The following is an 18,839-nucleotide window of genomic DNA, read 5'->3' as shown; positions in this document are numbered from 1 at the left end:
AGACGTCCGTGCTTTAGGTGTTTTAGAATGTTTCAGTTTGGAACCTCCTATAATGTTTGCTTTTCTTATTTTGTAGCTGTCTAACACTACCCGCAATTTATTTTCGAGTGTGTTCAATGTTTTCAAGCGATTTCACTGTCGTTTCTAAAATTTTAGCTCGTATGATATCTACCATCAATCCATACAACAACAATTTATCATTCCACCACCAAGATTCTCAACCTAAGCAAAGACTGCGATGCAATAATTCCCGCTAACGCAACACTTGTACCTTGGACCGCGCGTTTCGGTCTAATGAGATGGGAAATAAATAGTAGTCGTGGCCATTTGAGGATTCCCGCTGTCACCCTGTTAGAGGAGATCCACAACAATAGACGCTGAAAAGTTTTCATGAGAGGGTTCAACAATGAAGAGAGCTTGCTTGCTGCTGCTTCAGCGTTCAGCGCCTCAGTTCGTCACTTCGATTTATGCACATTTACTAGATAATTGCATGGGCTGCTGCGAATCGAAATTGAGACTTGCAGAAGACCTCCTTTGCCCAGTTCAAACCAATGCGTTCGAAAACGATGTGAGAATATGAAAGCGCACAGTGTCTTCAAACTGCCTGAGCTTTCACATGACAGTTTTCTATACACAGCTTAGTCTTTAAAATTAAATTGTATTGGCTTTCGCCCATGATGTTTTTTTTTTTTTTTCCCAAGACAAAGGTACCATAAGCCATAAGCACGAGAGGACGGGTGCGTTTTAACTCGCTACTTGCTTTCCATAAAAAAATACCTTCGAATTACAAAAAAAAAATGGGTCTATTAAAATGTACGAATATGCAAAACATCCCTTCCCGAAGCGCAGAAAAAAAAAAACAATTAGTAGATCGCACGTATCTTCGCAGTGGATGTTATGCGAAACCTTCACATGGAAAGTGACTGTGCTGTAATTTCTTTATTGACTGGAACGTCATGATGTGGAGCTGAAAATGTGCATGCACAAGTGCATGAACATGAATAGCCTTGGATGAAACGTGCGCCCTCCGTTAATTGACAGCAGCGCTAGCGCCTCTAGCGGCGTAAAGATGATTCATGCTTGTTGCGCTAAAACTGCTATTATATTTGATCAAACTTGAGCTTTTTTTTTAATCATCAATCAGAGCTAGGTTCAATTTTATTTAACAGGTCGACGCATATTAGTGGGCCATTAGTGTTTCTTGAAATGGCTCCTTAAAATATACAAGAAGCAAACAGCAATCTTCGACCGTCGTCTGCACCTCACCAGAATGACACAAGACGTCGCGATGGGTGCTGACCGAGTGCGACCCGTTGTCTGGCATACTTACCTGGTGTCGGGGTGACCGTGGTCAAGATGGCGGTGCCCCCAGGGAGAGGCGCGGACATTGCACTGCGCTCGTGCTGACCCCTGCCACTACCCCAAACTGGGGCAGATGGGGCATGCAATTTTTGGTAGTGGGGGACTGCGTTCGCGCTCTCCCCCTATTTTACAATCCAAAGGAAGATCTATACACCTGCTGAAACACTTGCGCGGTGGAGGAGAGTGCAAGCTATTGAGATCCAGGTTCTCCGATATGGCTTCCGATGTGTCGTTTTCTTGTGTTAAGTGAGAGTTGCTCAGAGCCCTTAAAATATACCTGCCCAAGGCTGCATCTGGAGAGAAAATTGGAATATTTGAAGTTTTTGCGCTATCTCTATTCGTATTATGTCTTCACATTGTGGGTGAAGAAGATGAAGAAATATGCCTGAGGTAGGTAAGGGACTTTATTGATCCTTGGAAGAATGATTTGAGGGCAGGTGTGGCAGGGAAAGTGGAAGCAGGATGACAACGGGCCTTCGGGCCACTCTAGATGGCCGCACATTGCTGTGCTTCAGCGACCCTTCTGGCCCAGCTCACTATCCCGAACTTTATTTCCGGTTGCGAGCTGCGAAGAGTGCCTACCATTGATCTTGGTGGGCGGAAAATTAGGTAAAATAATATAAAATCGAGATAGCTGACGATTCCATCCCTGGCACCTAAAAGCGAAGGCAGGTAGCTGGAGCCTCGTTCCGAGTGCTCGGGCTTTGGTGTCAGCAGCCGTGTTCGGACGAGACCACCCAAACCTAAGCGGCCAGATAGATAGATACCCTTAAAATCACCAAAGTTCGCAAAGAAATGCTGCAAATTTAATACAAAGTACCTATAATGCTGTCTTGGTTGTCCTTGACTTAGACTTTTTTTTTCTTTTTAATATTTATAACACACAAAAAAGCTCAATTTTACAAGCTTTCTCGAATCGCTGCATCAACTCGAAGAATCGCTATCTCGAATCGCTATATTTCAACTGCAGGCACCCCGAGTGTGCTGCGACGTCCAAATTTTCTCTTCACATGCTTACAAGATATCGTGACGTCAGCAGCCATGCCCGCTCCACACTTCGAGACGGGGGCGGTGCTGAAAGGACCCTAGCTTGTGGGCACTAGCGGTTGATACGGCCCCAGGATGTAATCACTTGCTCACCCCCCCCCCCCCCCCCTCCTATCCTATTGAAGAAATCCTGGCGGCTCATCTATGGGTTGGCGACACACAAGCGCCCTCTTTGAATGTTTTGGTGACGCACAAGCGCGCCTATTTCAGAAATTTTGTTACCTGACGTTTCAATAGCCAGGCCGCCACTTCAAGTCGCTAGTATTGGTACTGTAGTGGCCTAACATCAATCAAGTGTTGAGTGTTGATCGCAGCATACGGAAATGAATTTTAATATCAAAATAACATACCTTGTCAGTAGACGTCCGTGCTTTAGGTGTTTTAGAATGTTTCAGTTTGGAACCTCCTATAATGTTTGCTTTTCTTATTTTGTAGCTGTCTAACACTACCCGCAATTTATTTTCGAGTGTGTTCAATGTTTTCAAGCGATTTCACTGTCGTTTCTAAAATTTTAGCTCGTATGATATCTACCATCAATCCATACAACAACAATTTATCATTCCACCACCAAGATTCTCAACCTAAGCAAAGACTGCGATGCAATAATTCCCGCTAACGCAACACTTGTACCTTGGACCGCGCGTTTCGGTCTAATGAGATGGGAAATAAATAGTAGTCGTGGCCATTTGAGGATTCCCGCTGTCACCCTGTTAGAGGAGATCCACAACAATAGACGCTGAAAAGTTTTCATGAGAGGGTTCAACAATGAAGAGAGCTTGCTTGCTGCTGCTTCAGCGTTCAGCGCCTCAGTTCGTCACTTCGATTTATGCACATTTACTAGATAATTGCATGGGCTGCTGCGAATCGAAATTGAGACTTGCAGAAGACCTCCTTTGCCCAGTTCAAACCAATGCGTTCGAAAACGATGTGAGAATATGAAAGCGCACAGTGTCTTCAAACTGCCTGAGCTTTCACATGACAGTTTTCTATACACAGCTTAGTCTTTAAAATTAAATTGTATTGGCTTTCGCCCATGATGTTTTTTTTTTTTTTTCCCAAGACAAAGGTACCATAAGCCATAAGCACGAGAGGACGGGTGCGTTTTAACTCGCTACTTGCTTTCCATAAAAAAATACCTTCGAATTACAAAAAAAAAATGGGTCTATTAAAATGTACGAATATGCAAAACATCCCTTCCCGAAGCGCAGAAAAAAAAAACAATTAGTAGATCGCACGTATCTTCGCAGTGGATGTTATGCGAAACCTTCACATGGAAAGTGACTGTGCTGTAATTTCTTTATTGACTGGAACGTCATGATGTGGAGCTGAAAATGTGCATGCACAAGTGCATGAACATGAATAGCCTTGGATGAAACGTGCGCCCTCCGTTAATTGACCGCAGCGCTAGCGCCTCTAGCGGCGTAAAGATGATTCATGCTTGTTGCGCTAAAACTGCTATTATATTTGATCAAACTTGAGCTTTTTTTTTAATCATCAATCAGAGCTAGGTTCAATTTTATTTAACAGGTCGACGCATATTAGTGGGCCATTAGTGTTTCTTGAAATGGCTCCTTAAAATATACAAGAAGCAAACAGCAATCTTCGACCGTCGTCTGCACCTCACCAGAATGACACAAGACGTCGCGATGGGTGCTGACCGAGTGCGACCCGTTGTCTGGCATACTTACCTGGTGTCGGGGTGACCGTGGTCAAGATGGCGGTGCCCCCAGGGAGAGGCGCGGACATTGCACTGCGCTCGTGCTGACCCCTGCCACTACCCCAAACTGGGGCAGATGGGGCATGCAATTTTTGGTAGTGGGGGACTGCGTTCGCGCTCTCCCCCTATTTTACAATCCAAAGGAAGATCTATACACCTGCTGAAACACTTGCGCGGTGGAGGAGAGTGCAAGCTATTGAGATCCAGGTTCTCCGATATGGCTTCCGATGTGTCGTTTTCTTGTGTTAAGTGAGAGTTGCTCAGAGCCCTTAAAATATACCTGCCCAAGGCTGCATCTGGAGAGAAAATTGGAATATTTGAAGTTTTTGCGCTATCTCTATTCGTATTATGTCTTCACATTGTGGGTGAAGAAGATGAAGAAATATGCCTGAGGTAGGTAAGGGACTTTATTGATCCTTGGAAGAATGATTTGAGGGCAGGTGTGGCAGGGAAAGTGGAAGCAGGATGACAACGGGCCTTCGGGCCACTCTAGATGGCCGCACATTGCTGTGCTTCAGCGACCCTTCTGGCCCAGCTCACTATCCCGAACTTTATTTCCGGTTGCGAGCTGCGAAGAGTGCCTACCATTGATCTTGGTGGGCGGAAAATTAGGTAAAATAATATAAAATCGAGATAGCTGACGATTCCATCCCTGGCACCTAAAAGCGAAGGCAGGTAGCTGGAGCCTCGTTCCGAGTGCTCGGGCTTTGGTGTCAGCAGCCGTGTTCGGACGAGACCACCCAAACCTAAGCGGCCAGATAGATAGATACCCTTAAAATCACCAAAGTTCGCAAAGAAATGCTGCAAATTTAATACAAAGTACCTATAATGCTGTCTTGGTTGTCCTTGACTTAGACTTTTTTTTTCTTTTTAATATTTATAACACACAAAAAAGCTCAATTTTACAAGCTTTCTCGAATCGCTGCATCAACTCGAAGAATCGCTATCTCGAATCGCTATATTTCAACTGCAGGCACCCCGAGTGTGCTGCGACGTCCAAATTTTCTCTTCACATGCTTACAAGATATCGTGACGTCAGCAGCCATGCCCGCTCCACACTTCGAGACGGGGGCGGTGCTGAAAGGACCCTAGCTTGTGGGCACTAGCGGTTGATACGGCCCCAGGATGTAATCACTTGCTCACCCCCCCCCCCTCCTATCCTATTGAAGAAATCCTGGCGGCTCATCTATGGGTTGGCGACACACAAGCGCCCTCTTTGAATGTTTTGGTGACGCACAAGCGCGCCTATTTCAGAAATTTTGTTACCTGACGTTTCAATAGCCAGGCCGCCACTTCAAGTCGCTAGTATTGGTACTGTAGTGGCCTAACATCAATCAAGTGTTGAGTGTTGATCGCAGCATACGGAAATGAATTTTAATATCAAAATAACATACCTTGTCAGTAGACGTCCGTGCTTTAGGTGTTTTAGAATGTTTCAGTTTGGAACCTCCTATAATGTTTGCTTTTCTTATTTTGTAGCTGTCTAACACTACCCGCAATTTATTTTCGAGTGTGTTCAATGTTTTCAAGCGATTTCACTGTCGTTTCTAAAATTTTAGCTCGTATGATATCTACCATCAATCCATACAACAACAATTTATCATTCCACCACCAAGATTCTCAACCTAAGCAAAGACTGCGATGCAATAATTCCCGCTAACGCAACACTTGTACCTTGGACCGCGCGTTTCGGTCTAATGAGATGGGAAATAAATAGTAGTCGTGGCCATTTGAGGATTCCCGCTGTCACCCTGTTAGAGGAGATCCACAACAATAGACGCTGAAAAGTTTTCATGAGAGGGTTCAACAATGAAGAGAGCTTGCTTGCTGCTGCTTCAGCGTTCAGCGCCTCAGTTCGTCACTTCGATTTATGCACATTTACTAGATAATTGCATGGGCTGCTGCGAATCGAAATTGAGACTTGCAGAAGACCTCCTTTGCCCAGTTCAAACCAATGCGTTCGAAAACGATGTGAGAATATGAAAGCGCACAGTGTCTTCAAACTGCCTGAGCTTTCACATGACAGTTTTCTATACACAGCTTAGTCTTTAAAATTAAATTGTATTGGCTTTCGCCCATGATGTTTTTTTTTTTTTCCAAGACAAAGGTACCATAAGCCATAAGCACGAGAGGACGGGTGCGTTTTAACTCGCTACTTGCTTTCCATAAAAAAATACCTTCGAATTACAAAAAAAAAAATGGGTCTATTAAAATGTACGAATATGCAAAACATCCCTTCCCGAAGCGCAGAAAAAAAAAACAATTAGTAGATCGCACGTATCTTCGCAGTGGATGTTATGCGAAACCTTCACATGGAAAGTGACTGTGCTGTAATTTCTTTATTGACTGGAACGTCATGATGTGGAGCTGAAAATGTGCATGCACAAGTGCATGAACATGAATAGCCTTGGATGAAACGTGCGCCCTCCGTTAATTGACAGCAGCGCTAGCGCCTCTAGCGGCGTAAAGATGATTCATGCTTGTTGCGCTAAAACTGCTATTATATTTGATCAAACTTGAGCTTTTTTTTTAATCATCAATCAGAGCTAGGTTCAATTTTATTTAACAGGTCGACGCATATTAGTGGGCCATTAGTGTTTCTTGAAATGGCTCCTTAAAATATACAAGAAGCAAACAGCAATCTTCGACCGTCGTCTGCACCTCACCAGAATGACACAAGACGTCGCGATGGGTGCTGACCGAGTGCGACCCGTTGTCTGGCATACTTACCTGGTGTCGGGGTGACCGTGGTCAAGATGGCGGTGCCCCCAGGGAGAGGCGCGGACATTGCACTGCGCTCGTGCTGACCCCTGCCACTACCCCAAACTGGGGCAGATGGGGCATGCAATTTTTGGTAGTGGGGGACTGCGTTCGCGCTCTCCCCCTATTTTACAATCCAAAGGAAGATCTATACACCTGCTGAAACACTTGCGCGGTGGAGGAGAGTGCAAGCTATTGAGATCCAGGTTCTCCGATATGGCTTCCGATGTGTCGTTTTCTTGTGTTAAGTGAGAGTTGCTCAGAGCCCTTAAAATATACCTGCCCAAGGCTGCATCTGGAGAGAAAATTGGAATATTTGAAGTTTTTGCGCTATCTCTATTCGTATTATGTCTTCACATTGTGGGTGAAGAAGATGAAGAAATATGCCTGAGGTAGGTAAGGGACTTTATTGATCCTTGGAAGAATGATTTGAGGGCAGGTGTGGCAGGGAAAGTGGAAGCAGGATGACAACGGGCCTTCGGGCCACTCTAGATGGCCGCACATTGCTGTGCTTCAGCGACCCTTCTGGCCCAGCTCACTATCCCGAACTTTATTTCCGGTTGCGAGCTGCGAAGAGTGCCTACCATTGATCTTGGTGGGCGGAAAATTAGGTAAAATAATATAAAATCGAGATAGCTGACGATTCCATCCCTGGCACCTAAAAGCGAAGGCAGGTAGCTGGAGCCTCGTTCCGAGTGCTCGGGCTTTGGTGTCAGCAGCCGTGTTCGGACGAGACCACCCAAACCTAAGCGGCCAGATAGATAGATACCCTTAAAATCACCAAAGTTCGCAAAGAAATGCTGCAAATTTAATACAAAGTACCTATAATGCTGTCTTGGTTGTCCTTGACTTAGACTTTTTTTTTCTTTTTAATATTTATAACACACAAAAAAGCTCAATTTTACAAGCTTTCTCGAATCGCTGCATCAACTCGAAGAATCGCTATCTCGAATCGCTATATTTCAACTGCAGGCACCCCGAGTGTGCTGCGACGTCCAAATTTTCTCTTCACATGCTTACAAGATATCGTGACGTCAGCAGCCATGCCCGCTCCACACTTCGAGACGGGGGCGGTGCTGAAAGGACCCTAGCTTGTGGGCACTAGCGGTTGATACGGCCCCAGGATGTAATCACTTGCTCACCCCCCCCCCCCCCCCCCCCTCCTATCCTATTGAAGAAATCCTGGCGGCTCATCTATGGGTTGGCGACACACAAGCGCCCTCTTTGAATGTTTTGGTGACGCACAAGCGCGCCTATTTCAGAAATTTTGTTACCTGACGTTTCAATAGCCAGGCCGCCACTTCAAGTCGCTAGTATTGGTACTGTAGTGGCCTAACATCAATCAAGTGTTGAGTGTTGATCGCAGCATACGGAAATGAATTTTAATATCAAAATAACATACCTTGTCAGTAGACGTCCGTGCTTTAGGTGTTTTAGAATGTTTCAGTTTGGAACCTCCTATAATGTTTGCTTTTCTTATTTTGTAGCTGTCTAACACTACCCGCAATTTATTTTCGAGTGTGTTCAATGTTTTCAAGCGATTTCACTGTCGTTTCTAAAATTTTAGCTCGTATGATATCTACCATCAATCCATACAACAACAATTTATCATTCCACCACCAAGATTCTCAACCTAAGCAAAGACTGCGATGCAATAATTCCCGCTAACGCAACACTTGTACCTTGGACCGCGCGTTTCGGTCTAATGAGATGGGAAATAAATAGTAGTCGTGGCCATTTGAGGATTCCCGCTGTCACCCTGTTAGAGGAGATCCACAACAATAGACGCTGAAAAGTTTTCATGAGAGGGTTCAACAATGAAGAGAGCTTGCTTGCTGCTGCTTCAGCGTTCAGCGCCTCAGTTCGTCACTTCGATTTATGCACATTTACTAGATAATTGCATGGGCTGCTGCGAATCGAAATTGAGACTTGCAGAAGACCTCCTTTGCCCAGTTCAAACCAATGCGTTCGAAAACGATGTGAGAATATGAAAGCGCACAGTGTCTTCAAACTGCCTGAGCTTTCACATGACAGTTTTCTATACACAGCTTAGTCTTTAAAATTAAATTGTATTGGCTTTCGCCCATGATGTTTTTTTTTTTTTTCCAAGACAAAGGTACCATAAGCCATAAGCACGAGAGGACGGGTGCGTTTTAACTCGCTACTTGCTTTCCATAAAAAAATACCTTCGAATTACAAAAAAAAAAATGGGTCTATTAAAATGTACGAATATGCAAAACATCCCTTCCCGAAGCGCAGAAAAAAAAAACAATTAGTAGATCGCACGTATCTTCGCAGTGGATGTTATGCGAAACCTTCACATGGAAAGTGACTGTGCTGTAATTTCTTTATTGACTGGAACGTCATGATGTGGAGCTGAAAATGTGCATGCACAAGTGCATGAACATGAATAGCCTTGGATGAAACGTGCGCCCTCCGTTAATTGACAGCAGCGCTAGCGCCTCTAGCGGCGTAAAGATGATTCATGCTTGTTGCGCTAAAACTGCTATTATATTTGATCAAACTTGAGCTTTTTTTTTAATCATCAATCAGAGCTAGGTTCAATTTTATTTAACAGGTCGACGCATATTAGTGGGCCATTAGTGTTTCTTGAAATGGCTCCTTAAAATATACAAGAAGCAAACAGCAATCTTCGACCGTCGTCTGCACCTCACCAGAATGACACAAGACGTCGCGATGGGTGCTGACCGAGTGCGACCCGTTGTCTGGCATACTTACCTGGTGTCGGGGTGACCGTGGTCAAGATGGCGGTGCCCCCAGGGAGAGGCGCGGACATTGCACTGCGCTCGTGCTGACCCCTGCCACTACCCCAAACTGGGGCAGATGGGGCATGCAATTTTTGGTAGTGGGGGACTGCGTTCGCGCTCTCCCCCTATTTTACAATCCAAAGGAAGATCTATACACCCGCTGAAACACTTGCGCGGTGGAGGAGAGTGCAAGCTATTGAGATCCAGGTTCTCCGATATGGCTTCCGATGTGTCGTTTTCTTGTGTTAAGTGAGAGTTGCTCAGAGCCCTTAAAATATACCTGCCCAAGGCTGCATCTGGAGAGAAAATTGGAATATTTGAAGTTTTTGCGCTATCTCTATTCGTATTATGTCTTCACATTGTGGGTGAAGAAGATGAAGAAATATGCCTGAGGTAGGTAAGGGACTTTATTGATCCTTGGAAGAATGATTTGAGGGCAGGTGTGGCAGGGAAAGTGGAAGCAGGATGACAACGGGCCTTCGGGCCACTCTAGATGGCCGCACATTGCTGTGCTTCAGCGACCCTTCTGGCCCAGCTCACTATCCCGAACTTTATTTCCGGTTGCGAGCTGCGAAGAGTGCCTACCATTGATCTTGGTGGGCGGAAAATTAGGTAAAATAATATAAAATCGAGATAGCTGACGATTCCATCCCTGGCATATAAAAGCGAAGGCAGGTAGCTGGAGCCTCGTTCCGAGTGCTCGGGCTTTGGTGTCAGCAGCCGTGTTCGGACGAGACCACCCAAACCTAAGCGGCCAGATAGATAGATACCCTTAAAATCACCAAAGTTCGCAAAGAAATGCTGCAAATTTAATACAAAGTACCTATAATGCTGTCTTGGTTGTCCTTGACTTAGACTTTTTTTTTCTTTTTAATATTTATAACACACAAAAAAGCTCAATTTTACAAGCTTTCTCGAATCGCTGCATCAACTCGAAGAATCGCTATCTCGAATCGCTATATTTCAACTGCAGGCACCCCGAGTGTGCTGCGACGTCCAAATTTTCTCTTCACATGCTTACAAGATATCGTGACGTCACCAGCCATGCCCGCTCCACACTTCGAGACGGGGGCGGTGCTGAAAGGACCCTAGCTTGTGGGCACTAGCGGTTGATACGGCCCCAGGATGTAATCACTTGCTCACCCCCCCCCCCCCCCTCCTATCCTATTGAAGAAATCCTGGCGGCTCATCTATGGGTTGGCGACACACAAGCGCCCTCTTTGAATGTTTTGGTGACGCACAAGCGCGCCTATTTCAGAAATTTTGTTACCTGACGTTTCAATAGCCAGGCCGCCACTTCAAGTCGCTAGTATTGGTACTGTAGTGGCCTAACATCAATCAAGTGTTGAGTGTTGATCGCAGCATACGGAAATGAATTTTAATATCAAAATAACATACCTTGTCAGTAGACGTCCGTGCTTTAGGTGTTTTAGAATGTTTCAGTTTGGAACCTCCTATAATGTTTGCTTTTCTTATTTTGTAGCTGTCTAACACTACCCGCAATTTATTTTCGAGTGTGTTCAATGTTTTCAAGCGATTTCACTGTCGTTTCTAAAATTTTAGCTCGTATGATATCTACCATCAATCCATACAACAACAATTTATCATTCCACCACCAAGATTCTGAACCTAAGCAAAGACTGCGATGCAATAATTCCCGCTAACGCAACACTTGTACCTTGGACCGCGCGTTTCGGTCTAATGAGATGGGAAATAAATAGTAGTCGTGGCCATTTGAGGATTCCCGCTGTCACCCTGTTAGAGGAGATCCACAACAATAGACGCTGAAAAGTTTTCATGAGAGGGTTCAACAATGAAGAGAGCTTGCTTGCTGCTGCTTCAGCGTTCAGCGCCTCAGTTCGTCACTTCGATTTATGCACATTTACTAGATAATTGCATGGGCTGCTGCGAATCGAAATTGAGACTTGCAGAAGACCTCCTTTGCCCAGTTCAAACCAATGCGTTCGAAAACGATGTGAGAATATGAAAGCGCACAGTGTCTTCAAACTGCCTGAGCTTTCACATGACAGTTTTCTATACACAGCTTAGTCTTTAAAATTAAATTGTATTGGCTTTCGCCCATGATGTTTTTTTTTTTTCCCAAGACAAATGTACCATAAGCCATAAGCACGAGAGGACGGGTGCGTTTTAACTCGCTACTTGCTTTCCATAAAAAAATACCTTCGAATTACAAAAAAAAAATGGGTCTATTAAAATGTACGAATATGCAAAACATCCCTTCCCGAAGCGCAGAAAAAAAAAACAATTAGTAGATCGCACGTATCTTCGCAGTGGATGTTATGCGAAACCTTCACATGGAAAGTGACTGTGCTGTAATTTCTTTATTGACTGGAACGTCATGATGTGGAGCTGAAAATGTGCATGCACAAGTGCATGAACATGAATAGCCTTGGATGAAACGTGCGCCCTCCGTTAATTGACAGCAGCGCTAGCGCCTCTAGCGGCGTAAAGATGATTCATGCTTGTTGCGCTAAAACTGCTATTATATTTGATCAAACTTGAGCTTTTTTTTTAATCATCAATCAGAGCTAGGTTCAATTTTATTTAACAGGTCGACGCATATTAGTGGGCCATTAGTGTTTCTTGAAATGGCTCCTTAAAATATACAAGAAGCAAACAGCAATCTTCGACCGTCGTCTGCACCTCACCAGAATGACACAAGACGTCGCGATGGGTGCTGACCGAGTGCGACCCGTTGTCTGGCATACTTACCTGGTGTCGGGGTGACCGTGGTCAAGATGGCGGTGCCCCCAGGGAGAGGCGCGGACATTGCACTGCGCTCGTGCTGACCCCTGCCACTACCCCAAACTGGGGCAGATGGGGCATGCAATTTTTGGTAGTGGGGGACTGCGTTCGCGCTCTCCCCCTATTTTACAATCCAAAGGAAGATCTATACACCTGCTGAAACACTTGCGCGGTGGAGGAGAGTGCAAGCTATTGAGATCCAGGTTCTCCGATATGGCTTCCGATGTGTCGTTTTCTTGTGTTAAGTGAGAGTTGCTCAGAGCCCTTAAAATATACCTGCCCAAGGCTGCATCTGGAGAGAAAATTGGAATATTTGAAGTTTTTGCGCTATCTCTATTCGTATTATGTCTTCACATTGTGGGTGAAGAAGATGAAGAAATATGCCTGAGGTAGGTAAGGGACTTTATTGATCCTTGGAAGAATGATTTGAGGGCAGGTGTGGCAGGGAAAGTGGAAGCAGGATGACAACGGGCCTTCGGGCCACTCTAGATGGCCGCACATTGCTGTGCTTCAGCGACCCTTCTGGCCCAGCTCACTATCCCGAACTTTATTTCCGGTTGCGAGCTGCGAAGAGTGCCTACCATTGATCTTGGTGGGCGGAAAATTAGGTAAAATAATATAAAATCGAGATAGCTGACGATTCCATCCCTGGCACCTAAAAGCGAAGGCAGGTAGCTGGAGCCTCGTTCCGAGTGCTCGGGCTTTGGTGTCAGCAGCCGTGTTCGGACGAGACCACCCAAACCTAAGCGGCCAGATAGATAGATACCCTTAAAATCACCAAAGTTCGCAAAGAAATGCTGCAAATTTAATACAAAGTACCTATAATGCTGTCTTGGTTGTCCTTGACTTAGACTTTTTTTTTCTTTTTAATATTTATAACACACAAAAAAGCTCAATTTTACAAGCTTTCTCGAATCGCTGCATCAACTCGAAGAATCGCTATCTCGAATCGCTATATTTCAACTGCAGGCACCCCGAGTGTGCTGCGACGTCCAAATTTTCTCTTCACATGCTTACAAGATATCGTGACGTCAGCAGCCATGCCCGCTCCACACTTCGAGACGGGGGCGGTGCTGAAAGGACCCTAGCTTGTGGGCACTAGCGGTTGATACGGCCCCAGGATGTAATCACTTGCTCACCCCCCCCCCCCCCTCCTATCCTATTGAAGAAATCCTGGCGGCTCATCTATGGGTTGGCGACACACAAGCGCCCTCTTTGAATGTTTTGGTGACGCACAAGCGCGCCTATTTCAGAAATTTTGTTACCTGACGTTTCAATAGCCAGGCCGCCACTTCAAGTCGCTAGTATTGGTACTGTAGTGGCCTAACATCAATCAAGTGTTGAGTGTTGATCGCAGCATACGGAAATGAATTTTAATATCAAAATAACATACCTTGTCAGTAGACGTCCGTGCTTTAGGTGTTTTAGAATGTTTCAGTTTGGAACCTCCTATAATGTTTGCTTTTCTTATTTTGTAGCTGTCTAACACTACCCGCAATTTATTTTCGAGTGTGTTCAATGTTTTCAAGCGATTTCACTGTCGTTTCTAAAATTTTAGCTCGTATGATATCTACCATCAATCCATACAACAACAATTTATCATTCCACCACCAAGATTCTCAACCTAAGCAAAGACTGCGATGCAATAATTCCCGCTAACGCAACACTTGTACCTTGGACCGCGCGTTTCGGTCTAATGAGATGGGAAATAAATAGTAGTCGTGGCCATTTGAGGATTCCCGCTGTCACCCTGTTAGAGGAGATCCACAACAATAGACGCTGAAAAGTTTTCATGAGAGGGTTCAACAATGAAGAGAGCTTGCTTGCTGCTGCTTCAGCGTTCAGCGCCTCAGTTCGTCACTTCGATTTATGCACATTTACTAGATAATTGCATGGGCTGCTGCGAATCGAAATTGAGACTTGCAGAAGACCTCCTTTGCCCAGTTCAAACCAATGCGTTCGAAAACGATGTGAGAATATGAAAGCGCACAGTGTCTTCAAACTGCCTGAGCTTTCACATGACAGTTTTCTATACACAGCTTAGTCTTTAAAATTAAATTGTATTGGCTTTCGCCCATGATGTTTTTTTTTTCCCAAGACAAAGGTACCATAAGCCATAAGCACGAGAGGACGGGTGCGTTTTAACTCGCTACTTGCTTTCCATAAAAAAATACCTTCGAATTACAAAAAAAAAATGGGTCTATTAAAATGTACGAATATGCAAAACATCCCTTCCCGAAGCGCAGAAAAAAAAAACAATTAGTAGATCGCACGTATCTTCGCAGTGGATGTTATGCGAAACCTTCACATGGAAAGTGACTGTGCTGTAATTTCTTTATTGACTGGAACGTCATGATGTGGAGCTGAAAATGTGCATGCACAAGTGCATGAACATGAATAGCCTTGGATGAAACGTGCGCCCTCCGTTAATTGACAGCAGCGCTAGCGCCTCTAGCGGCGTAAAGATGATTCATGCTTGTTGCGCTAAAACTGCTATTATATTTGATCAAACTTGAGCTTTTTTTTTAATCATCAACCAGAGCTAGGTTCAATTTTATTTAACAGGTCGACGCATATTAGTGGGCCATTAGTGTTTCTTGAAATGGCTCCTTAAAATATACAAGAAGCAAACAGCAATCTTCGACCGTCGTCTGCACCTCACCAGAATGACACAAGACGTCGCGATGGGTGCTGACCGAGTGCGACCCGTTGTCTGGCATACTTACCTGGTGTCGGGGTGACCGTGGTCAAGATGGCGGTGCCCCCAGGGAGAGGCGCGGGCATTGCACTGCGCTCGTGCTGACCCCTGCCACTACCCCAAACTGGGGCAGATGGGGCATGCAATTTTTGGTAGTGGGGGACTGCGTTCGCGCTCTCCCCCTATTTTACAATCCAAAGGAAGATCTATACACCTGCTGAAACACTTGCGCGGTGGAGGAGAGTGCAAGCTATTGAGATCCAGGTTCTCCGATATGGCTTCCGATGTGTCGTTTTCTTGTGTTAAGTGAGAGTTCCTCAGAGCCCTTAAAATATACCTGCCCAAGGCTGCATCTGGAGAGAAAATTGGAATATTTGAAGTTTTTGCGCTATCTCTATTCGTATTATGTCTTCACATTGTGGGTGAAGAAGATGAAGAAATATGCCTGAGGTAGGTAAGGGACTTTATTGATCCTTGGAAGAATGATTTGAGGGCAGGTGTGGCAGGGAAAGTGGAAGCAGGATGACAACGGGCCTTCGGGCCACTCTAGATGGCCGCACATTGCTGTGCTTCAGCGACCCTTCTGGCCCACCTCACTATCCCGAACTTTATTTCCGGTTGCGAGCTGCGAAGAGTGCCTACCATTGATCTTGGTGGGCGGAAAATTAGGTAAAATAATATAAAATCGAGATAGCTGACGATTCCATCCCTGGCACCTAAAAGCGAAGGCAGGTAGCTGGAGCCTCGTTCCGAGTGCTCGGGCTTTGGTGTCAGCAGCCGTGTTCGGACGAGACCACCCAAACCTAAGCGGCCAGATAGATAGATACCCTTAAAATCACCAAAGTTCGCAAAGAAATGCTGCAAATTTAATACAAAGTACCTATAATGCTGTCTTGGTTGTCCTTGACTTAGACTTTTTTTTTCTTTTTAATATTTATAACACACAAAAAAGCTCAATTTTACAAGCTTTCTCGAATCGCTGCATCAACTCGAAGAATCGCTATCTCGAATCGCTATATTTCAACTGCAGGCACCCCGAGTGTGCTGCGACGTCCAAATTTTCTCTTCACATGCTTACAAGATATCGTGACGTCAGCAGCCATGCCCGCTCCACACTTCGAGACAGGGGCGGTGCTGAAAGGACCCTAGCTTGTGGGCACTAGCGGTTGATACGGCCCCAGGATGTAATCACTTGCTCACCCCCCCCCCCCCTCCTATCCTATTGAAGAAATCCTGGCGGCTCATCTATGGGTTGGCGACACACAAGCGCCCTCTTTGAATGTTTTGGTGACGCACAAGCGCGCCTATTTCAGAAATTTTGTTACCTGACGTTTCAATAGCCAGGCCGCCACTTCAAGTCGCTAGTATTGGTACTGTAGTGGCCTAACATCAATCAAGTGTTGAGTGTTGATCGCAGCATACGGAAATGAATTTTAATATCAAAATAACATACCTTGTCAGTAGACGTCCGTGCTTTAGGTGTTTTAGAATGTTTCAGTTTGGAACCTCCTATAATGTTTGCTTTTCTTATTTTGTAGCTGTCTAACACTACCCGCAATTTATTTTCGAGTGTGTTCAATGTTTTCAAGCGATTTCACTGTCGTTTCTAAAATTTTAGCTCGTATGATATCTACCATCAATCCATACAACAACAATTTATCATTCCACCACCAAGATTCTCAACCTAAGCAAAGACTGCGATGCAATAATTCCCGCTAACGCAACACTTGTACCTTGGACCGCGCGTTTCGGTCTAATGAGATGGGAAATAAATAGTAGTCGTGGCCATTTGAGGATTCCCGCTGTCACCCTGTTAGAGGAGATCCACAACAATAGACGCTGAAAAGTTTTCATGAGAGGGTTCAACAATGAAGAGAGCTTGCTTGCTGCTGCTTCAGCGTTCAGCGCCTCAGTTCGTCACTTCGATTTATGCACATTTACTAGATAATTGCATGGGCTGCTGCGAATCGAAATTGAGACTTGCAGAAGACCTCCTTTGCCCAGTTCAAACCAATGCGTTCGAAAACGATGTGAGAATATGAAAGCGCACAGTGTCTTCAAACTGCCTGAGCTTTCACATGACAGTTTTCTATACACAGCTTAGTCTTTAAAATTAAATTGTATTGGCTTTCGCCCATGATGTTTTTTTTTTTTTTTCCCAAGACAAAGGTACCATAAGCCATAAGCACGAGAGGACGGGTGCGTTTTAACTCGCTACTTGCTTTCCATAAAAAAATACCTTCGAATTACAAAAAAAAAATGGGTCTATTAAAATGTACGAATATGCAAAACATCCCTTCCCGAAGCGCAGAAAAAAAAACAATTAGTAGATCGCACGTATCTTCGCAGTGGATGTTATGCGAAACCTTCACATGGAAAGTGACTGTGCTGTAATTTCTTTATTGACTGGAACGTCATGATGTGGAGCTGAAAATGTGCATGCACAAGTGCATGAACATGAATAGCCTTGGATGAAACGTGCGCCCTCCGTTAATTGACAGCAGCGCTAGCGCCTCTAGCGGCGTAAAGATGATTCATGCTTGTTGCGCTAAAACTGCTATTATATTTGATCAAACTTGAGCTTTTTTTTTAATCATCAATCAGAGCTAGGTTCAATTTTATTTAACAGGTCGACGCATATTAGTGGGCCATTAGTGTTTCTTGAAATGGCTCCTTAAAATATACAAGAAGCAAACAGCAATCTTCGACCGTCGTCTGCACCTCACCAGAATGACACAAGACGTCGCGATGGGTGCTGACCGAGTGCGACCCGTTGTCTGGCATACTTACCTGGTGTCGGGGTGACCGTGGTCAAGATGGCGGTGCCCCCAGGGAGAGGCGCGGACATTGCACTGCGCTCGTGCTGACCCCTGCCACTACCCCAAACTGGGGCAGATGGGGCATGCAATTTTTGGTAGTGGGGGACTGCGTTCGCGCTCTCCCCCTATTTTACAATCCAAAGGAAGATCTATACACCTGCTGAAACACTTGCGCGGTGGAGGAGAGTGCAAGCTATTGAGATCCAGGTTCTCCGATATGGCTTCCGATGTGTCGTTTTCTTGTGTTAAGTGAGAGTTGCTCAGAGCCCTTAAAATATACCTGCCCAAGGCTGCATCTGGAGAGAAAATTGGAATATTTGAAGTTTTTGCGCTATCTCTATTCGTATTATGTCTTCACATTGTGGGTGAAGAAGATGAAGAAATATGCCTGAGGTAGGTAAGGGACTTTATTGATCCTTGGAAGAATGATTTGAGGGCAGGTGTGGCAGGGAAAGTGGAAGCAGGATGACAACGGGCCTTCGGGCCACTCTAGATGGCCGCACATTGCTGTGCTTCAGCGACCCTTCTGGCCCACCTCACTATCCCGAACTTTATTTCCGGTTGCGAGCTGCGAAGAGTGCCTACCATTGATCTTGGTGGGCGGAAAATTAGGTAAAATAATATAAAATCGAGATAGCTGACGATTCCATCCCTGGCACCTAAAAGCGAAGGCAGGTAGCTGGAGCCTCGTTCCGAGTGCTCGGGCTTTGGTGTCAGCAGCCGTGTTCGGACGAGACCACCCAAACCTAAGCGGCCAGATAGATAGATACCCTTAAAATCACCAAAGTTCGCAAAGAAATGCTGCAAATTTAATACAAAGTACCTATAATGCTAAGAAAACGAGACCCTAGATGCCCCTTTTCTTCTACATGATATGAAGGCGGCAATGGCTAAAATGCGTA

General features: G+C 45.0%; 7 non-coding genes across 7 annotated transcripts; all 7 read left to right on the top strand.

Moving 5' to 3' along the window:
* Positions 1–1,322: 1,322 nt before the first annotated feature.
* Positions 1,323–1,486, top strand: LOC142794629 (U1 spliceosomal RNA). Its single transcript, XR_012892501.1, has one exon. It is a non-coding gene; the product is annotated as a U1 spliceosomal RNA (small nuclear RNA).
* A 2,603-nt stretch (positions 1,487–4,089) lies between these two features.
* LOC142794628 (U1 spliceosomal RNA) lies at positions 4,090–4,253 on the top strand. The gene has a single exon (XR_012892500.1). It is a non-coding gene; the product is annotated as a U1 spliceosomal RNA (small nuclear RNA).
* A 2,595-nt stretch (positions 4,254–6,848) lies between these two features.
* LOC142794627 (U1 spliceosomal RNA) lies at positions 6,849–7,012 on the top strand. Its single transcript, XR_012892499.1, has one exon. It is a non-coding gene; the product is annotated as a U1 spliceosomal RNA (small nuclear RNA).
* A 2,605-nt stretch (positions 7,013–9,617) lies between these two features.
* LOC142794626 (U1 spliceosomal RNA) lies at positions 9,618–9,781 on the top strand. The gene has a single exon (XR_012892498.1). It is a non-coding gene; the product is annotated as a U1 spliceosomal RNA (small nuclear RNA).
* Positions 9,782–12,379: 2,598 nt separating this feature from the next.
* LOC142794625 (U1 spliceosomal RNA) lies at positions 12,380–12,543 on the top strand. The gene has a single exon (XR_012892497.1). It is a non-coding gene; the product is annotated as a U1 spliceosomal RNA (small nuclear RNA).
* Positions 12,544–15,138: 2,595 nt separating this feature from the next.
* On the top strand, positions 15,139–15,302 carry LOC142794623 (U1 spliceosomal RNA). The gene has a single exon (XR_012892495.1). It is a non-coding gene; the product is annotated as a U1 spliceosomal RNA (small nuclear RNA).
* A 2,598-nt stretch (positions 15,303–17,900) lies between these two features.
* Positions 17,901–18,064, top strand: LOC142794624 (U1 spliceosomal RNA). The gene has a single exon (XR_012892496.1). It is a non-coding gene; the product is annotated as a U1 spliceosomal RNA (small nuclear RNA).
* Positions 18,065–18,839: the final 775 nt, after the last annotated feature.

The sequence above is a fragment of the Rhipicephalus microplus genome, unplaced genomic scaffold (assembly GCF_043290135.1).
Source record: "Rhipicephalus microplus isolate Deutch F79 unplaced genomic scaffold, USDA_Rmic scaffold_466, whole genome shotgun sequence".
NCBI classification, from domain to species: domain Eukaryota; kingdom Metazoa; phylum Arthropoda; class Arachnida; order Ixodida; family Ixodidae; genus Rhipicephalus; species Rhipicephalus microplus.
This window is presented reverse-complemented; position numbering and strand designations above follow the sequence as displayed.